Source organism: Zalophus californianus, chromosome 4 (assembly GCF_009762305.2).
Source record: "Zalophus californianus isolate mZalCal1 chromosome 4, mZalCal1.pri.v2, whole genome shotgun sequence".
In the NCBI taxonomy this organism is placed as follows: Eukaryota; Metazoa; Chordata; class Mammalia; order Carnivora; family Otariidae; genus Zalophus; species Zalophus californianus.
The window spans coordinates 91303467-91325674 of record NC_045598.1 but is presented as its reverse complement, the minus strand read 5'-3'; the positions used below and the strand labels follow the sequence as shown (position 1 = coordinate 91325674).

At 38.3% G+C, this 22208-nt stretch overlaps 1 protein-coding gene and 1 pseudogene across 1 annotated transcript in view; one reads left to right on the top strand and one right to left on the bottom strand.

The window, feature by feature from the left end:
• The window catches only part of FAM102B (family with sequence similarity 102 member B), an 88047-nt gene that overhangs the window by 51544 nt on the left and 14295 nt on the right, over positions 1–22208 (bottom strand). The gene's annotated exons all lie outside the window — the stretch shown is intronic.
• LOC113920891 lies at positions 6758–7129 on the top strand (annotated as a pseudogene).

The window sequence follows — 22208 nt, the reverse complement described above, 5'->3', positions numbered from 1 at the left end:
CTTATGGAATGGGAGAAAATATTCTCCCACCATATATCTGATGAGAGGTTAATGTCTCAAATATATAAGAAACTCAAACAGCTCAATGGCAAAAACAAAAAAACCTCCATACAACACAATTAAAAAATGAGCAAAAACATTTGAATAGACATTTCTCAAGTGAAGATATAAGGCCAACAGATATATGATTGTAATCACTAATCATTAGGGAAATGCAAATCAAAACCACAATGAGATATGACTTCACACCTATTAGAGTGGCTATTATCAAAAAGACAAAAAAAAAAAAGCAAGTGTTGGTTAGAATGTGGAAAAAAGGGTCCCTGGGTGGCTTAGTTGGTTAAGCATCTGCCTTTGGCTCAGGTCATCATCTCAGGGTCCTGTGATGGAGCCCTCTACTGGGCTCCCTGCTCAGTGGGTTGTCTGCTTCTCTCTCAGCCCCTCTCTTGCTCTCAAAAGTAAATAAATAAAATCTATAAAAAAAAAGAATGTGGAAAAAAACTCTCTCACATGGTTGATGGGAATATAAATTGGTATAGCCATTATGAAAAACCGTATGGAGTTTCCTTAAAAATTAAAAATAGAATTAACCATATGATCCAGCAATCCCACTTCTGGGTTCATATCCAAAGGAAATGAAATTGACATTTGAAGAGATATTTCCGCGCCCATGTTCACTGCAGCATTGTTCATAATAGCTGAGATATGGACACAACCTAAGTGTCTATTGAGGGATGACTGAAGAAATGTGTGACTGACACACACACACACACACACACACACACACACACAGGAATGTTATTCAGCCACAAAAAAGAAGTAAATGTGGTAATATGGGTAAGGGTGGAGGACATTATGTGAAGTGAAGTAAGTCAAACACAGAAAGACAAATATTGCATGACCTCACTTATATGTGGAATCTAAAATAGTGGAACTCAATGAGTAGGAGGGTGGCAGCCAGGAGTTAGAAAGTGGGGAAATGGGGAAGATGTTGGCCAAAGGGTACCGAATTCAGTTAGGCAAGATGAGTAAGTTCTGGAGATCTAATGTACAGCATGGTGACTGTAGTTAACAACTGTATTGTGTATTTCTAATTTGCTAAAAGAGTAGATCTTAAATATTCTCACCAGAAAAAAACAGGTAATTATGTGAGGTGATGAATATGTTAGTTTGATTGTGGTCATCCTTTTACAATGCATACATAAATCTAAACATCTCAAGTTGTACATCATTTTCTTTTTAAGATTTATTTATTTCTGTGAGAGAAAGTGCAAGAGAGTGAGAGTGCATGCATAAGTGGGGGGAGTGGCAGAGGGAGAGGGCAAATCTCAAGCTGCCTCCCCACTGAGTGCGGAGCCCAATGTGGGGCTTGATCCCAGGACCCTAAGATCATGACCTGAGCTGAAATCAAGAGTTGGACATCCAACTGACTGAGCCACCCAGGCACCCCATCAAGCTGTACATCTTAAGCATATATAATTAAATTGTCAATTATACTTCAATAAAGCTAAAAGATAAAATCAAATATTATGGATGAAATGTTTTGTGCATATTTTTGTATATATTGTACATATTTTTCATGACCTGTACAGCCCCACCCAATGAAGCCACAAATAAGCTCAGATCCACTTGCAGGGAATTAAGACACTATCCAGACACATGAATATTTCTCTCAAGTAGCAGACTGACATATAAGCTAAGACTCTGGAACAGGTTCTTATGTGAGAGTAAGAAAGTCTAATGAGCCAAGAGATCAGGTTGGGATGAACTAAGGCTATGAAAAGTGTATATGATCATTAATTAACTCATGGTGTCACACAACAAAGAATCCTTACTGGAGTAGAAACTCAGAAATGATGAAGGCAAAAATAAGAGCCCAGAAAAACACTCTGGACAATACACTGCCAACCACAGTAAACACCAGATAAATATTTGTTGACTGAATGAATAAATGTTATGCATTAGTCACAAATAAAAGTCCCAGCTACTGATTCCTGCCTATGCTACTTCACAATTTTTCCTAAATCAACCCCTTTTCTGTGTCTAGCACCACTACCCTAATTCAGTCCCTCAATAGCTCTTCCTTGAAATATGGCAACAGCCTCCTAAATGGTCCTCACTCAAATCTACCTTTCTCATTGCTACCAGAGAGCTCCTTCTAAAATACAAATTTCAAAAATGTCATTCCTCTGTTTAAAATCCTCCACTGACAGGGCACCTGGGTGGAGTGGCTCAGTTAAGTGTCTGACTCTTGGTTTTGGTTCAGTTCCTGATCTCAGGGTTGTGCGATTGAGCCCTGAGATTGGCTCTGTGTTCAGCGCAGAGTCTGCTTGAGAGTATCTCCCCCTCTCCCTCTGGCTCTCCCCCCGCCAAAATAAATAAGTAAATCTTTAAAAAAATAATAAAATCCTTCACCACTTCCCCATATCTTGGCCATGATTAGGTCCCTGCTTATCTTTAGTCTCTTGACCCTTTCTGTCTTATACTGCTTGTCAGTCCCAATTTACTTCACACTATACCTCATTTGTATGCCTTGTTCATGAGGTTTTCTTTCCTCTGTATGCTGTCTACTCTCCCTTTCAACTTCCTAGATTTACCAATTTAATTCTTACTCACTTAGTTTAGTCATGACCTCCTCTAGAAATCATTCCCCAACTCAGCCTCCAGGTGAAAGCCTGGTGTCACGTATGACGCGGTCTACCTTGGTTCCCTGAATGCCTCTGTGTCTGCCATTCTGTATCCTAGAGTACTGCCACCCAGGAAAGGGGCAGGCAAGAACCGGCCGAGTTGGCTTCCTCCATCATTCCATTCAGTCCTCATCTCCCAGGACACAGTCCTACTTTCCTTTTTATTTCTGCCTTGTCTCTGGCAGATGCTTCTATGATTACCCATATTTCAAATGAACTGATACTTGAAACAAATTTTAAAAATTTATAAGCTTAAAAATAGCTATGTCCTTTCTTAAAAGGAATTCAAGTAGAAAAAGATATGATAATTTAGGCAATCTTTTCGATTTTACATCATCAGAGTAATAGCCCTGAAGTAGTCAACAATTTCTTTAAATAAAGGAAAAATTTTGTATGCCCAAGGCAATTACTCAGAATTTTTTTGTGATAATCTTTAATGTGTATACACGCACGCAAATATACATGCATAGACACACAGCTGACAGAAAGCTGTCCAAACTACACAAACAAAGTGGCCAAGCTAGTTCGTGACAGTGTGTTATACGGATGGGTTACCATGGAAACAAACTCAGACTACTTGGCAGCTGAGACAAAAGTCACATTTAGTAATGTTTTCCGTTATGTGAGTCATTAATTTCCTATGAGTTTTATACGGTTGCTTAACCACTTTCAAGAAACAAAGCAAGAGAATAGGATTTGCGTTGATACTGTGGAAAGTCAAGTATTTCTAAGATAAATGATAAAGTTGCTGATTGTGAAATACATAAGCAAAGGACTTAAAAGAAGATAAATGTTGCTATGGCCACTGTTTATCCTTCAAGAGTTAAAGAAAAATCTAAAAAGTCTTTAAAAAATTAATATAAAGTGAAAATTATGGATCCATTTTTTGTAACTTACTGTACCAGCAAACTGCATTATTTAATATTCTAAGAATAACTTGCATATGTATACTCTACACATATATTTAAAATTATGCCATGTCTTGGTAATTTGAAGTATTTTTAACTTTTCAGAAACAGTGATCAAAAACTGCTGTGAGGAATGCAAGCTGTTTTGCCAGACAACATTACTGCAGGGAGGTGAAGTGCTTGTATCCAGAGCCAGTCTGCTTGGGTTCAAATCCTGCCTCTGCTACTTGCTGGCTCTCACACTGGACACACTTCCTAACCTCTCTGCACTTCTGTTTCCTCCTCCACGAAACAGGGGTAGTAACAGTACCTATACCTCAAGGGAGTTTTTGGAAACTAAGTGAATTATTACACACAGTGTTTGGAACAGTGCCTTATAGTGGATCTCAATAGTAAATGTTAGAAGTTGCTATTATTAAGAATGTAAGTAGTTCTACATCTACTTACATTTGCCGCCCAGAGAGAAATAATGATTAAATTTGTAAGTAGGGAATTTTCTTCAACAGTCAATGGAGGTTTCTATTTTCTAAGAGATAAAGATTCGTGAGAAAATGAACCTTTGGGAACTGAAACAAAAATAAATATTTTAAAACTCCAAGGATAAATGAGATCTGTAAAAACTGTCACTTTTTAATTACAACACTAAGCATACATGAATCTCTCGCATTCTAGAGGCATTTTTGGCTTGTGTAACTGGGTGGACAGTACTATCATTCAGTGGAAAAAATTGAGCCCAGGAGATTTTCATTCATTCATTCATTCATTCATTCATTCATTCATTCTGCTGGTAGTGTTAGACAATGTAGGAAACGATGATCCAGAGTTTGGACATTTTGAGGTTGAGGAGCCTGAGAGTCCCTCCTTTGGAAATGTCCAGTAGGTAGACGGATACAGAGACCTAGAACTCAGAAAGAGGGCAGGGCTCAAAATACAAATGTTAAGTCTTCTGCATGTTAATGGTCACTGAGATCATGGGAATGGCTAAGGCCATTTAGGGAGAGTGGGTAGAGTAGGAAGGGAAGAGGGTAGAGTCTGGAACTCTAGGGAACGCTGATATGTAAGGTATGGGAGGAGAAGGGGGCAGGTGAAGGAGACCAAAGGGTAAATGGAGAAGCAAAGGAGATCCTGTTTGTCACTGAGACCAAGGAAAAGATTTTTAAGAAGGCGTTGCCCCAGAATATCCAATGTGGCAGAGTGGGCAGGTAAGATAATGATGAAAAAGCAGCAACAATGAAGTCACTGATAACACTGGCAAGTATAGTTTCAGTGCAAAGGTGAGAGTGGAAGGCAGATTACTATAGGAGGTAGAGACACTAGTAATAAAGTGGAGAAGACGAAGGTGGCAGTCGGATGGGGACATGGGGTAGAAAGAAGATTTCAACTAACATGCAGGAGACTTAAGCATGTTTTAGCACTGATAGGAAAGAACCACTAAAGAGAAAAAGTCAAAGATTTGAGGAGGTATGAATAATGGCACCAGAGAGGACCCATCTCTCAGAATGTCAGAGCGGATATGAAATGGACAATAGTTGGGGGTTACTGGCCCTTGACAGAAGAAGGGGCTCCTCTTTCATCATGAGAAAGGAAAGAGAAAAGGACATGCTTTAATGCAGGCAAGTTTGTCAACAGCTCACTGTTCACTGCTCAGAATTTTTTTTTTTCAAGATTTTATTTATTTGAGAGAGACAGCGCAAGCAGGAGTGGGTGGGGGAGGTGCAGAAGGAGAGGGAGAGAATCCTTTTTTTTTTTTTTAAGATTTTATTTATTTATTTGAGAGTGAGAGAGCATGAGAGGGGAGCGGATCAGAGGGAGAAGCAGACTCCCCGTTGAGCAAGGAGCCCGATGTGGGACTCGATCCTGGGACTTCAGGATTATGATCTGAGCTGAAGGCAGTCACTTAACCAACTGAGCCACCCAGAACCCCGGAGAGGGAGAGAATCTCAAGCAGACTCCCTGCTGAGCATAGAGCCTGATGTGGGGGCTCAATCCCACAACCCTGAGATCATGACCTGAGCCAAAATCAGGAGCCGGATGCTCAACCAACTGAGCCACCCAGGCTCCCCACTCCAGAACTGTTCTGATGAGAAATTTCACTTAGAAACACACACTGCTACTTGACATACAGTAGGTCCCCAAATAAATGAATACTTGTTAATAATCTGCTGAATATATTAAAAAAAAAATCTTTGTAGCTTCATGCAAGAAAGATTGCCATGGCGCCTGGGTGGCTCAGTCGTTAAGCATCTGCCTTCGGCTCAGGTCATGATCCCAGGGTCCTGGGATCAAGCCCCGCATCGGGCTCCCTGTTCTGTGGGAAGCCTGCTTCTTCCTCTCCCACTCCCCCTGCTTGTGTTCCCTCTCTCACTGTGTCTCTCTCAAATAAACAAAAATCTTAAAAAAAAAAAAAAGAAAAAGAAAGATTGTCATTCAGTGACTTAGCAGATGTCCTAACAAGAAAAGTCATTTTAAAAAAAAGTATGCAAAATTATGCCAATTTTTATAGTATAACTGAGTAGTTTTTATGAGTAAAATATGAATTTATGTTCACCTAAAGAGACATGTATTTTTTAAGTTCCCATATAGTCATAGATTATTTTTTCTATATACTTTTTGATCACATTTCTAAACACTTAATAGAAACCATTTGAATAATATAAAAAAGGAAGACTAGCACCCAGTTCACCTGTCAGTTAACATATAGTTTTTCTATTTATAACTTCTCAGTTTAAGAGCCAGTGAAAGAAAAGCAGTTTGATATATGGAAAGAGCAAAGGATAGAGAACCAAGGTGTTTTCTATTAAACTAGGTGAGTTGTGACTAATCATTTAAACTACTGGGGCTTCAACTTCTTCATTTAGGAATAAGTGTTAAACTAGATGCTAAAATTTCATGATTCCCATGTATCAAAATAAGTATTTTTGACAAGAATAGTTTATCATCCAAGAAAATTAATTTATTTTGCTGTAAATATACACATTCTACATAGCATTAGTTCCCTACCTTCTAGAAAGGACAGTACAGATGAAGAAAGCACAATAAAAAAAAATGAAGTAACAGAAAAAACCCATTCCTAATCTAAGGAAAGACCTTATACTACAAATTTAAGAATACCCAGGATAGTTTGGGAAAATTTAATGAAAACTACACAAAACTTAAAAAAAAAAAAAGGAGCTGCCTCAGCCACAGCTGGCCAACGGGGCCCTCAAAGTCTCCGTCTGGAGCAAGGTGCTGTGGAGCAATGCGGCCTGGGAGGACAAGGATGAATTTTTAGATGTGATCTACTGGTTCTGACAGATCATCTCTGTGGTTCTAGGTGTCATTTGGGGAGTGCGAGCATTGCGGGGTTTCCTGGGAATAGCAGAATTCTGCCTGATCAATGCAGGAGTCCTGTACTTCTGCTTCAACAACTACCTACAGACAGGTGAGGAAGAATATGGTGGCACATGGGAGCTCACAAAAGAAGGGTTTATGGTATCTTTTGCTTTGTTCGTGGTCATTTGGATCATTTTTTACGCTGCCATCCGCGATGACTGATGGTGTACAGACCCCACCGCTCTCTGTCCGGTATAAAGGAGCCTCATAGTTACAGCATGGAAACATGATTGTAGGGGCACCCCAGCCACGTGGAACCTGAAGAAAGACCCAGGTTTCCTGGACTGAGATTCAGTGTGTTGGGCATCAGTGTTTTCTGCAAGGGCTGTGATCTGAAACTTTTTAAAGAACCATCTGACTTTTGGGGAAGCATCTCTGAATTGTCCATCACCAACCATTTCTTCTTGGTTATCATCATGAAACACCTGTTTGCTAATGGGAGTGGTCATTTAATCTGATGCACCTCTGGATCCAGATGAAACATTAAGTTGTCTTCCTCATTTCTCCACCAGGTGTACAGTTTTTAAACTATCAGTGGCATTTCAAGTCTTCTGAAAACAGTGTGGCAGTATGTGCGTGGGCCATGGAGTCTAATAACAGTTTCCACTGTAGAATGTTTTCGGGTACTTGAATAAATCAAATCTTTAATTGAGGAAAAAAAAAGAAAACTACAAAAAGCTTCCCTATTTCAATAAGGTGGAATCCTTCATGAACGCATGTACTTAAAATCAAGTTATGTACGTAGGAATGAATATATGTTCTCTACAACTCTTAAAAACAAAGGGAAAAGGGGTTAACTTTACAGAACTAATAAGCAGATGTGAACTGTGGATTCTATACCTAGCCCAAACTACGCATCGTGTCTGAAGGAAAAAAGGATATTCTGTCAGATGTGCAAGGACTAAAAAAACCCAAAACAACAACAAAGCAAAGCAAAGCAAAAAGTTATCACTCAGGTATCCTTTCTGAATAAGACACTTGCGTTGTGTAAGAATAAAAAAATGAATTAAAAATTAGACCTTAAGAATCAAAAAAGGGGGCAAGTAACCAAGTCAGTAGGTTACCTGTTCTTTCAAAATACTTTATTTTTGAACAAAATGACTTTTTTTTTGTTCTTTCTGAACAGTCTAAAAACATGTGTAAAAAACAACAGCCTCTCTCCCTTGAGGTGCCTCCCAAATGTGCTCTATCCTTTTCCTACCATTCAACCTCATCTACACAGTCTACTGGACAGGGAGCAAACTTTAGGCTCAGAAGGCTTGGGCTCAAGTCTAATTTCTTTCTCTCTCTCTTTTTAAGTAGGCTTTAATGCCTGGCGTGGAGCCCAATGTGGGGTTTGAACTCACAACCCTGAGATCAAGACCTAAGCTGAGATCAAGAGTTGGACACCTAACTGACTGAGCCACCCAGGTGCCCCAAAATTAAATATTTAATTTATCTATATGTCATATAGATAAATTACATATATAATATATAACTATTTATTATACTACTTATATATATATTATATATATATAGCACTGTGTAAAGAACAAAATGTTATGAATCCAGACTTCACTCAGAAGATTTTTCTATGATACAATTCCTGAGTCCCTGGGTAAAATGATTCTCTTGTTTCGATAAACTCCTGGGACATTTTATAAGTGTCTGGAGCTGCCTTACAAATAAACGATACTGAGTGCAAGAAAGATGGGGCTTTAGTGAACTTTTGCTGTGTGTTACAGAATATATTAAAAAATATACTCTCCCTTGGGTATTTTCACAAGCATAAATTATTGAAAGGGAACTCTACAGTATCAGAGGAGGTTTATCTGCTACAGTGATAGTACGTAGTGAATTCAAAACAACATGCACAGGCCATCAGGACTGATTTGGAGATACAGATAAGGAGGAGAAGAATGTAGAATGCTTACATTTTTGGGATTGGGAGTGAAATGAGCCAGTGACATAGTTGAAATGTGACAAAATAGGAAAACTGCTGTGAAGGCTCTATTCTGGCTATTTTGGTAATTCTTAAAATAATGATAATGATATAAATATGAGGAAAACCTCAGGCAAAAGAAGTGAATTAAAATAAAAGTCACGGCAACACGATCTAGTGAGTGCTATTTTGAAGGGAGTTCTGGGGACGAGATGGAAGAGGGGAGAGATCTGGGTGGCAGTGAAAGAATGCGGTTAGGGATTGAACAGAGAAGGACTATACTGAGCATGTGGGCTGGGAGATTTCTTGAGTGGCAGAAACCCACCATGGTATCTCCTGCTGACTGTGACCACAGTCAGTGTAAGCTCCGTGATTTATGCATCACACTGCATTGCTTGACAGGTCTGATACCATTCCTCACGTGGAAGGAAACCCCAGGGGGGTCAGAGTAGGTGAGTTAGAAAAACTGCAGTAAGTATTTTAAGTATCTTCTTTTTTTTTTTTTGTATGCTGGTTTTATATGGGTGACCTTAATAAAAATTACTCTCAGATTCATTTTGGTTTACTATCAGTTGGCACTAATATACAGTTTCTCAAATGAGGAACTGGCAAGAGCTAATATTGCAGGTATTACTGAATTCCTAGTGGCTTCACGAAGGCTTACACTATATTAGTATAATGAGAGAGCTTATAGTGCTCAGTCGTATATAATTACAAATGCTTACCATCTGTATTAGTAACTTAATGACTGAGTTAATTTTTCCATGAATAGAAATGCATTAATAGAAATTGTAAAGGAAATTTATGGTTGCTTATAAAAGGTTCTTTACTAATTTAGCCTATAAGCAAATTTTGGAACCAATTATTTTCTTTTGCAGGGACTATGAACAATCTTTTCTATGTTTCTGGGGCTGTTATTTCTAAAACTGTCTCTGCCTTGGATGCAGAGAAAATAGTGATGTCTATAGGACACTCCAAGGAAGACAGTCATTTGAGCTTTCTGAAAGTCATTCTATCCCATAAGAAATGACCAAAATGCAGAGACTTTCGTGTCCAGGATGGTACACAGAGGTGATACTTAAAACAAGCAAACAAACAAACCACAAAACAAAAACAAAACCTTATGGGACCCTGAACTGGCCTCAAAAGATAACAATAGAAGATAAAATGTTAACAGGTTTTCTAAAAAAAATGTTAACAACTTTTTTTAGACACCAGCACTAGAGAATTCCCAGAAATTGCCTTTCAAATGTGGTTGCAGTCTGTGAACAGGGAAATATATAAAATTTTAACTAGAAAGAAAATGTCACTAAATAAGTTTATTCCAAAGCTATGCTAATGATGACTCACTATAATGAAATGAAGCAAACATGTAAGGTCCAAAATCAATACTATGGTTACTTCCTCATTTCATTAAGATAAAATCAGACTTGGGTGTAAGCTAATTTCTAAGCCACAATGTATGGAAATAGCATTTGATTAGGAAAAGCCTGAGAATTTCTTCTGAAACCAGTAAACAGGTTTCAGGACAGAAAAAACTTCTTTTTTTCTTTGAGATAACAGAAAGGTGTTCAATCATGAATTTGTTTTAAATATTTCTACCCCTATTTTCTCTTACACTGTTTCTTTGCCCCAACCTAGAATCATGTTTGGGTCTCCATCCTAAAAATAAATATATAAAACTATTGTTTTTTCCTGTTTTCCCCCTTTTACCTAATTCACTTTTCTCCTTTTCATTAACAAAGTTCCCAAAAGCACAATTACACTCGACACTTGGGCTGCTTCACCACCTGCCCACCCCCTGACTCCACGAAACTTGGATTCTGCCCCTATGACTCTAATGAGACTACTCTCTCAAGTTCACCACTGGGCAGCCACATGTGAAAGAATGAAATTAGACCACTATCTTACACAATACACAACAATTAACTCAAACTGGCTTCAAGGCTTTAACATGAGACCTGGAATCATAAAACTCCCAGAAGACACAGCTGGGTAAGCTCCTTGACATAATCTTGACTATGATTTTTGAGGTTTGACTCCAAGAGCAAAGGCGACAAAAACAAACAAGTAGCACTACAGCAAACTAAGAAGCTTCTGCACAGCAAAGGAAACCATCAACAAAATGAAAAGGCAGTCTACTGAATAGGAGAAAATATTTGCAAATCATACATCCAATAAGGGGTTAAGATCCAAAATTAGCACTCCTACAACTCAATAACAACAACAACAACAACAAACCTGATTAAAGAATGGGCAGAGGAAATGGGTAGACATTTTTCCAAAGAAGACATACAGATGACCAACAGGTATAGGGAAAGATACTCAACATCACTAATCATCAGGGCAATGCAAATCAAAACCACAATAAACTATCACTTCACACCTGTCAGAAAGGGTAGAATCAAAAAGACAAGAAATAAGTACTGGTAAGGATGTGGAAAAAGGAAATGCTTGTACACTGTTGGTAGGAATGTAAATTGGTACAGCCACTATGGAAAACAGTATGGAGGTTCCTCAAAAAATTGAAAATAAAACTGCCATAAAACCATTCCATTGTTGAGTATTTATAGAAAAAAACCCAAAAACAAAAATTATTTACAATAACAAACAAGCATTATTTACAATAGCCAAGAATATGGAAACAGCCTAAGTGTACTGACATATGAATGGATAAGTGGATCAAATAGATAACTTCCAGTTATAAAATAAATAAGTCACAAGGATATAATGTGCAGCATGGTGACTATAGTAATAAAACTGTATTGCACATCTGAAAATTGCTGAGTGTAGATTTTAAAAGTTTTCATCACAAAAACAATTTTTAACTATGTATGGTGGCAGATGACTTATTGTAGTGGTCATTTTGTAACGTATACAAGTACATTACATTGTACATCTGAAACTAATATAATGTTATATGTCAATTATTCCTCAAAAAAAAAAAAGTTCACCAGACTTGCTGATTTTCAAATAAAGAGAGCAGCTCTTACACCACTCTATCTCTCATACAATGGCAGAGCTGGACACCCTCTCAAGATTTTTCCTCAGCTTCTGTGATACCACATTCCTCTAGAAAATTTTGGACTCATTTTCCTTAATTAGATCTTCGTCTACCAAGGTTCTATCCTCTGGCCTTTATGTTTTGTTCTATATGCTATCTCTGGCTTTAATTACCTGTCCATGTGGATTATTTAAAAATCTAGTTATGCAATCCTGACTACCCTGCTCAGTTTCAGACATAAACTTTCAGCTGCCTACCATACCTCATCACAGACCTTGCTTTACCTCACATTCAAATGTTCATGGGAGAGAGCTCAGAATGGGCAAGAGAGGAATAGATTGAAAGCAACAGGAATATCCAAACCAGAAGAATTGTTACTTATAGTCCATTCATGAAAGAATATTATGTATGGCACTATTAAAATAACATGCTAAAGTGTTTAATAATGTGGAAAATGCTTATAATAGTAAAAAAAACAGCAGAATAAAAATTGTGTATGTAATTTGGCTTCAACCGTGTAAAAAATGAACTGGAAGAAACTGGAAAGGTACATTTCAAAAATTTAACAGTAATTATCTTGGATGGGTAATATTTTCGTCTTTGTAATTTTATGTATTTTCCTACAAATTTTCTATACTGATCTTGAATTAATTTTAGGATCAGAAAAAAAGGGTATGGTGGGTTCAAGGTCATATTGCATACAGAACAAAATTCTGTCTTCACAGAATGGCATCCAAGGCCTACCAAAATCTGGCCCCTGATGCTGTCTTGTCCTTCACTACAGCCCCCAAACATTTTCGGTTCGGCTTCACTACCTAGACATGTTCTCAACACTGTCCACTTTTATGGTTCTGTGTTCCTGCTTATCAAGTCTGTTTCTCTCCTACCCCAAAGCAGGACATTTTGAACCTGAAGATGTTTGCTCCCTAAACCATAATATAGAGCTGGAGGGCAACGCTCAAAATTTTCTCTTGGTTTAGCTAAGAAAGAAAAATTCTAGAAGTTTTTTTTATCCAATCCATAATGAATATTATTGGTATCAATAATAAGCATAAAAGTGGCTAAAGGGGCCCCTGGGTGGCTCAGCCCGTTAGGTGCTGACCTTTGGTTTTGGCTCAGGTCATGGTCTCATGGGTCTTGAGATCAAGCCCCGTGAGGGGCTCTGTGCTCAGGGTGGAGTCTGCTTGAAGATTCTTTCCCTCTGCCCCTCCCCTCACTCTCGGGCCTGCGTTCATGCTCTCTCTTCCAAATCAATCAATCATCAATCAATCAATCTTTTTGAAAAAAGTAGCTAAAATAACTCACTAGCTAAAATGATTAAAATTGCTTTTGGCTGTATGAGCTGCCACAAAAATTAATTCTTAACACAGTTTATTTATTTTAGAAAGAGAGAGAGAGAGAGAGTGAGAGCACGCACTTGCGCATGAGCTGGTGGGGAGAGAGAGGAAGAGGGAAAGAATCCCAAGCAGACTGCACAGAGCGCAGAGCCCAACGCAGGGCTCCATCTCACGACCCTGAGATCATGACCTGAGCTGGAACAAACATTCCTACGTTTAAAGGACTGAGCCACACAGGCACCCCTCTTAACATAGTTTAGACATGTAAAATCTGATCCGGAAAAATTGGACTTTATTAAAAAAATAGCTATTATACACATTCTAACAGATTAATAAAAATTAGGATATTATAATTTTTATATTTGTTTTATAACTCAGGTTTATTGCAAAATATATAAAGAAGAGAATAATCACCAAGAAAAATAATTTTATGAAAAACTGAAGTGAAAAGTAATAGAAATAGTTCAACTGCCTGGAATAGTGCCTGGCACATAGTAAACACACAATTATTTGTTAAATGAAAGAATGAACTGTATAGAAAACTGTCCAAGGACTTAGACTGGTTTAATAGAGTTTTGTCAGAAAATGCTTTTTTTATTATTATTATTATTATTTTAGAGAGAAAGAGCACAAGCATAAGCAGTGGGGGAGAGGGAGAGACTCTAAAGAAGGCTCCACGTCCAGGATAGAGCCTGACGTGGGGCTCAATCTCACAATCCATGAGACCACGACTTGAGCTGAAATCAAGAGTCAGACGCTTAACCGACTGAGCCACCCAGGTGCCCCTATTATTATTAATTTTTATTTTTAAGTAGGCTCCACTCCCAACATGGACTTGAACTCATAACCCCGAGACCAACAGCTGCATTCTCTATGGACTGAGCCAGCCAGGTGCACCAGAAAATGTTTTTTTAAAACAACTTTATTGTGATATAATTCCCACACTATATGATTCATCCAAAATGTACAATTCAATGGTTTTTAGTGTATTCAGATTGTGAAACCACCAGAATCTGTTTTAGAACCTTTTCATCACCTCTGAAAGAAACCTCATCAGCAGTCACTCCCCTTTTCCCTCCAACCCCCCAGGTCTGGGCAACTACTAATTTACTTTCTGTCTCAATAGACTAAATTTATATAAAATGCCCAGAATAGGAAATCATATAATATGTAGCCTTTTGTGATGGTTTCTTTCACTTAGCATGATGTTTTCAAAGTCCATCCATGTTGTAGCATGTATCAGTACTTCATTTTTTTATTGCTGAATAATATTCCATTGTACGGTATCCCACATTTATCCATTTGATCAGCTGACAGACATTGGGGTTGTTTTGACTTTTGACTATTATGATTAATGTTGCTATGAAAAGTCTTGTATAAGTGTGTTGACATGTTTTTTATAGAATTTTATTTATTTTTTTTAAGATTTATTTATTTATTTGACAGAGAGAGACAGCGAGAGAGGGAACACAAGCAGAGGGAGTGGGAGAGGGAGAAGCAGGCTTCCCGCAGAGCAGGGAACCTGATGTGGGGCTTGATCCCAGGACCCTGGGATCATGACCTGAGCTGAAGGCAGACGCTTGACGATTGAGCCACCCAGGCGCCCCTGTGTTGACATGTTTTTTCTTTTTTTTTAAAAAATTTTATTTGTACTTATTTTAAAAAAGATTTTATTTATTTATTTGACAGAGAGAGAGTGAGAGAGCACAAGCAGGGGGAACAGAAGAGGGAGAGGGAGAAGCAGGCTCCCTGCTGAGCAGGGACCACAACGTGGGGCTCGATCCCAGACCTGAGCTGAAGGCAGACACTTAACCATCTGAGCCACCCAGGTGCCCCCAAGATTTTATTTTTAAGTAATCTGTACACCCAAAGTGGGGATCGAATTTACAACCCCAAGATCAAGAGTCCCATGTTCCACCAACTGAACCAGCCAGGCACCACTGTGTTGACTTGTTTTCATTTCTCTTGGGTAGATTAGAAGAACCACCAGATCATATGGAACTCTGTTTAACATCTGAGGAATTGCCAGTCTGTTTTACAAAGTGGCTGCACTAGAAAATGCTTTCCTGATGAAGATTCAGTATAAATGTACTGCTCTTTAAGATGGTTTTTAATAATAAATGCAAGTCAAAAAGTTACTCAAGTTAAAATGTCGGACGTTCTAACATCCCATTTCCCCCCTACTGGATAAGTCCTATTAATCTTTCAGAGCTTAGTTCACATGCTACCTCTTCTAAGGAGTCTTTCCTATTTTCTCAGTCAGAATTAATAGCTCCCTTTCTTCTTTGAACTGCCATACAATTTGATTTGTACATTTACTGTAGACTTTGTCACTCTGCCCTATATTGTACTTAACAATATATGCGTCAGTATCTCTCACTAAACTACAAACTTTTTGATGATAAAATTATATTTTATACCTATGTTTATAGTAACAATTATATTACATATATTAATATATATTATTTTATTATAATATATTCATAAATTGTTATGATGGACATATCATTTGAGATGATGAAAAGGGCTCATGCAAAAGATGAAAGTAAATGTCCTATACAGTACTTTCATAGAACAAATTTATTGGGGTGCCTGGGTGGCTCAGTCCATTAAGCATCTGCCTTCGGCTCAGGTAATGATCCTAGGGTCCTGGGATGGAGCCCCACATCAGGCTCCCTGCTCAGCGAGGAGTCTGCTTCTCCCTCTCCTCTGCTCTTCCCCCTGCTCCTGCTTGCTCTCTCTCTCATGCTGTCTGTGTCTCTTCTCAAATAAATTTTAAAAAATCTTTAAAAAAGAACAAATTTATTAAGGTAATACATTTAATAAAAGATAAATTTGAAATATTATCAATAAATGTTATTTGCTGATGAACAAAATATATCTCAAGACTTATAGTACAAGGAAAAATGGCTTAAATAAACACAAATACAAGTGGGAAAAGAGGGACTTGCCTAAAATTGTTAAGTAAAAATTAATTACTACATAAACCTATATGTGTTAATTTTATTAAATCACATTAGTTTGCAGAATGATTGAATGGACTCATCAATGCTATTGCAGAAAATTCATGGCAAAATGTTCCTGTATTATGAAGTTTAAAAAGGAGAAAACATTCTTCTTAATACTAATCAACTTTACTTAAATATAGTAATATGTAAATAATTGGCCTGATTTAATAAAGGTTGGGGGAGGGGCTGAAATACTTATTCATTTAAAAATTGTGGTAAAGGGGCACCTGGGTGGCTCAGTCAGTTAAGTGTCCAACTCTTGGTTTTGGTTCAGGTCATGATCTCAAGGTTGTGGGATTGAGCCCTGTGTCAGGCTCCACACATGGTGTGGAGTCGGCTTGAGATTCTCTCTCCTTCTCCCTCTGCCCCTCCCCCCTGCTCACTCTCTCTCTCAAAAAACAAACAAAAAACCCAAAAACAAAACCTATGGTAAAATACACATAAAATTTACTATCTTAACCATTTTTAAGTGTGCAGTTCAGTAGTCTTAAATACATATTGTATCAAATCTCTTAAGAACTCTTCTCCTCTTGTAAAAGTGAAACTCTGTACACATTAAACAATTTCCCATTCCTTCCTCCCCCAGGTCCTAGCAACCATCATTCTACTTTCTGTCTCTATGAGTATGACCACCCTAGATAACTCACATATATAAATGGAATTTTATATAAATTAATATATAAATAAATATACACAAATTTATAAATTATATATATAAAATCAATATATAAAAATATATAATATATAAAAACAATATATATATAAATGATGTATATACACACACACATATATATAGTGAATTGTAGGTGAACAGATTATTTGTCGTACATTCAGACCACAGAATTATTATTTGGTGATAAAAAGAAATGAGCTATGAAGCTCTGAAGACATGGAAGAACCTTAAAAGCATATTACTGAGTGAAAGAAGCCAATCTGAATAAGGTTACCTACTATATGATTTCAAGTATACGACACTCTAGAAAAGGCTAAATCCAAGGTGCCTGGGGTTAGGGAAAAGGAGGGATGAACAGATGACAAAGATTTTTAGGGCACTGAAACTATGCCGTATACTGTAAGGGTGGATACATGTCAGAACACATTTGTCAAAGCCCACATGATATAGAACACCAAGAGTGAACCTGAATGAAAACCATGGGCTTCTTCATGAGTGATAATGATGTGTCAACTGTAGGTCCATCAATTGTAACAAATGTACCCTCTGGTGGGAGATGTGGATCCTGTTCCCTGAGCACATCTCTGACTCCAGCAACTCTGTCACAACCTCATTCCTTTCACATGTACTTTTCTTCACAATCACTGAGGCCTGCATCTTCTAACCATTTTGTTTTCCTATTTATCTTCCTGGCCTGGTTTCTTTCCTTATGAAGTGTGGACCCCATGACTGCTTAAAATTCCTTTCTCACCAACACTCTAATTCCCTAGCCTCCTTGGCCTTTCCACAGACCTACCGCATCTAAACCTGGATCAAACCTTCTATCCATTTTTTCCTATCTCAAACCTATGAGCACTGCTGGAGAAAAATGCATGAACATACACACTGCCATCATTAAAATTCATGGTTTTTTTTAGAGAGAGAGAGAGAGAGAGAGAGAGAGAGAGAGAGAGAGAGAGAGAGAGAAATCATGGGGGAGGGGCAGAGGGAGAGAGAGAGAATCCCAAGCAGGCTCCATGATCAGTGCGGAGCCCAACACGGGGCTTGATCTCTGGACCCTGAGATCATGACCTGAGCCAAAATCAAGTGTTGGGATGCTTAACTGACTGAGCTGCCCAGGTGCCCCTAAAGTTATGTTTTAAATTCTAGTTGGGCCTTTTGGATTTGTCTTTGGTCAGCTTTCTCTCCTCACTTATAGAAGCTTTTCTGATCTTTTATCATTATCCCCATGTTCTTTTTCTCCCTTTTTCAGTTGCTACTGAGAAAGCTAAGGTCGTCAGATGAGAATTCTCTTAAACTCCTGCCTTAAGCCAATCTACTAACTTTGCATAAGTCACTCCTCTGCTTTTGGCTCTGTAGATCCTACAGTATCAACATTAAGTCCAGACTCCTTGTAGAGATCATTCTCTCTCCCTCTCTTTATGTGTCAGCAGTAATACACAATTATAGTAGCGTCCCCCCACCCCCCACCTTATCCATGGGGGCTATGTTCCAAGACTCCCACTGGATGCCTGAAATCCGAAAGTATGGAATCCTATGTGTACTATGTTTTTTCCTATGCGTACATACCTTTGATAAAGTTTAATTTATAAATTAGGCACAGTGAGAGATTGGCAAAGATAACTAACAATGAAACAGAATTACAATATACAGCAACAAGTTATGTGAATGTGGTCTCTCTTAAAATATTGTACTATAGTCACCCTTCTTTTTGTGATGTGAGATGATGAAATGTCTGTGATGAGTGAGGCAAATGACATAGGCATTGTGTTATAGCCTCAGGCTACTGCTGACCCCCTGACCGTATGTTAGAGGGAGGATCATCTGCTTCCTTACTGCGGCTGACCTCTGGTAACTGAAACTGCAAAAAGCAGAACGATAAGGGTGGAAAATACCACACAAAGGTATCCCTCACTTTCTGAAAGTTTGTGTTTGCCATTTCACATTTAAAAAGACCTACACTGGTGCCTGCTAAATGAAAGAAATCTGAAGAGGATTTTTGCTTTCACGAAAAAAGCTATTACCAGAATAAGGTGGATCTTTCCTAAATGTGAAGTGCTGGAATGTGAATTTTTGGAAAGGGGGGGTGGTACTCTCTCCCTTTTGCCATTATCTTATGAAAGATTTCATAGGAATGTTCGACATTGGATAGCGGGGTAAACCTGTATTCATAGTGCTCCCAGTACATACCATGCCCCTGTTCCTTGCCACTGTGTATATGTACTATTTCTTCTATCATTTCATTTCCTTCTCCAGCTAGACTTTTTTCAAAACCTTGCTAAGGAATTCTCTTCCACTGCCCCGCCCCCCAAAATAGTTAAACACTTCTTTCTACCTTTTCTTGTATTTTTTACTACCGTAAATTTTACACTGCATGGAAATTTTTCATAAAGGCAATTAAAACGACAGATTTGGGTAAAATGACTGGTGGGCAGAAACAAGAATTTTAAGAATTGAGTGAGAGGTAAAATCAGAGTGGGACAGTGAGGAAAGATTTCATTCATTCAACAGACAACCGACATTTATTAAGGACACAGTATGCGTAGTAAACATTGCAGGCAAGCAGTGGGTGGATTATAGGTTGGGACAGGTATGGGCATAAAGCCAATGAGACATTTGATTTAGCTCTTGAAGAATGGTTGGAATTTGAATCAACTACAAGAATGGTGAAGAAGAGGTGGAAAAGGAGAGAGTACCAAGGAGACAGAAACACACAAACACTTGGCTGCTATAAGCTGACCAGTCTTGGCTAAAATGGGTGATTTAGGAAGAGCATTATTAGGAAATACAACTGAAAGCCTAATCATAGAATCCTGGAGTCAGAAAGGGCCATGAGCACCATCTACGTCACCAATCCTTCTAACGAAGGACAGCGTCCCTGACAAAAGGACAGGGTACCGAGGTAGCCTATTCACTACTATACTCTTCTAAATATTAGAGATTACTTTTCTAATATTATACTGGATAGAGACATGTCTTCTTTAACATGTCCCCAGTGATCCTAGGTTCTGTCCTCTGATGCACCCAGCATAAGCCTATTCCTTCTTTATGGGACAGTCTTTCAAAAATCTTTCATTTAATTGATTTGTGACCTGGAACAAATTATGTTGCTTTTCTGAGGATCAACTTTCTCATTTCTAAAACAGTGGTGTGATAGGGGTGCCAGGGTGGCTCAGTAAGTTAAGTATCCGACTTTTTTCTTTTTTAAAGATTTATTTATTTGTCAGAGAAAGAGAGAAAGAGAGAGAGAAAGCACACATAAGCAGGCTCCCCACTGAGCAAGAAGCCTGATGTGGGACTCAATCCTAGGACCCTGGGATCATGACCTGAGCCGAAGGCAGACGCTTAACCATCTGAGCCACCCAGGCGTCCCAGGCATCCTGACTCTTGACCTCACCTCAGGTCTTGGTCTCAGGGTTGTGAGTTTGGCCCCGTGTTAGGCTCCACGCTGGGCATGGAGCCTACTTAAAACAAAACCCAAAACAAAACCCAAAACAAAACAGTGGTGTGACAGAGGCTAACTGTGATAGAGGCTAACTGAATCTTTTTCTGGGCAACTGGACATCCAGCAAAGACTACATTTCTCAACCTTTCTTGTGGCTGGATGTGGCTTTCTGTGTAAGTTCTGGTCAATGGGCTCTGGGCAATAGGGACCCCCCCTTCCCCTTTCCTCCTTTCTAGTGGCTAGAATTCGGATGTGGGGTAAACTAACTTAGTCCCTGTGGATGAGAACAATACCCTGGGCATGACAGAGCAACAAGATAAAGCCAGAGCCCCTGACAACTTGACAGAGCAGAGCCACCACATCAGCTTGGAATTTATATGAGAGAAATAAACTTCTATATCTTTTAAGCCACTTATTACTTTTTAATGTATGTGTTACAGCACCCAACATATATCCTAACCCAATAGGAAATAACACCTCTATAAAAGGGATTTTATAAGAATTAAATAAAATTAAGAAAGTAAAATATACATACACACAATTTTTTTGTTTTATTATTTGAAGACTATCATCTCCTCTCTTGAGACTCACCTCATAATTCAAGATTCTTCAGAATCTTTTTTTTTTTAAGATTTATTTATTTATTTGAGAGAGGGAGAGGGAGAGAGAAATAAGCAGACTCTGTGCCAAGCGCAGAGCCCAATGCAGGGCTCTATTTCACGACCCTGAGATCAGGACCTGAGTCGAAACCAAGAGTCAGATGCTTAACCAATCATGCCACCCAGGCACCTCAGATTCCTCAGAATCTTTATATACTTCTCTGGATCTCTATTTGCTAGTATCCCTCAAAGGCTTATATCCCAAACTGAACATTAATTCTTTATAAGCCATGTACATAGAACAGCATATACTTCCCCAAATGACTTCCTTCTATATTTAATTTAGGGGTCTCTGTGTTACTGTCATCCTAAGCAAAGCTACAACAGATCCTCTCTCTAAATATCTGTATACTTTCAATAAATATTTATAAACTGCCTACTGTGCAAGACTTAGTGATGTAATAGTGAATATTAACTTGCTGGTGTAAAATGGCATTAATAATATTTTTACAAGGCACAACTATCCAGTAATGAGACTGAATTTTGAGGACTTCCTACTGGAATGTCACACCTTGGGGGGAAAAAAGCATATGCATGAGTACTATGTTTCTTATGTTTGATATACAGTAATTTGGGGGCAAATCTAGAGGGGCCAGGTCTAGTGACCTCTTTAGTGGTGTCACATTTGGGAACAAGTTTTCTGAGACTAGCATTCAGAAAAAGTCATACCATATATATTTACTTACAATTTCGTTAAAACATAAAAATGAGAAAACATGTAACATAAAATTTGAAAGGCAGCAGAATTTCGTGATCAAGAGTGTACCCTAACTCCTAGCTCTGATGTTTACTAACTGTATAACTTTCAATGCCTCTTTGTACTTCTGTTTCCTCAGGTATAAAATGAAAGTAATAACAGCAATAATGTAATAATAGTACCTTCCTACTAGGGGTATTTTGAGGATATAAAGGCTTAGAAAAGTTTCTGGCACATGGGAAAAGTATACAAAAAATGTAAGCTACCATTATTACAATACTGTATTATGTGAATAGATGATCTATAAAGAAGTCTGTGACACATACTCAATGGTGAAAAGCTGAAAGCTTTCTCCCTAAGATCAGGAACAAGACAAGGATGTCCTCTCTCACCACTTGTATTCAACATAGTACTGAAAATCCTAGCCACAGCAATCAGACAAGAAATAAAAGGCATCCAAGTTGGTAAGGAAGAAGTAAAATGTCACTATTTGCCGA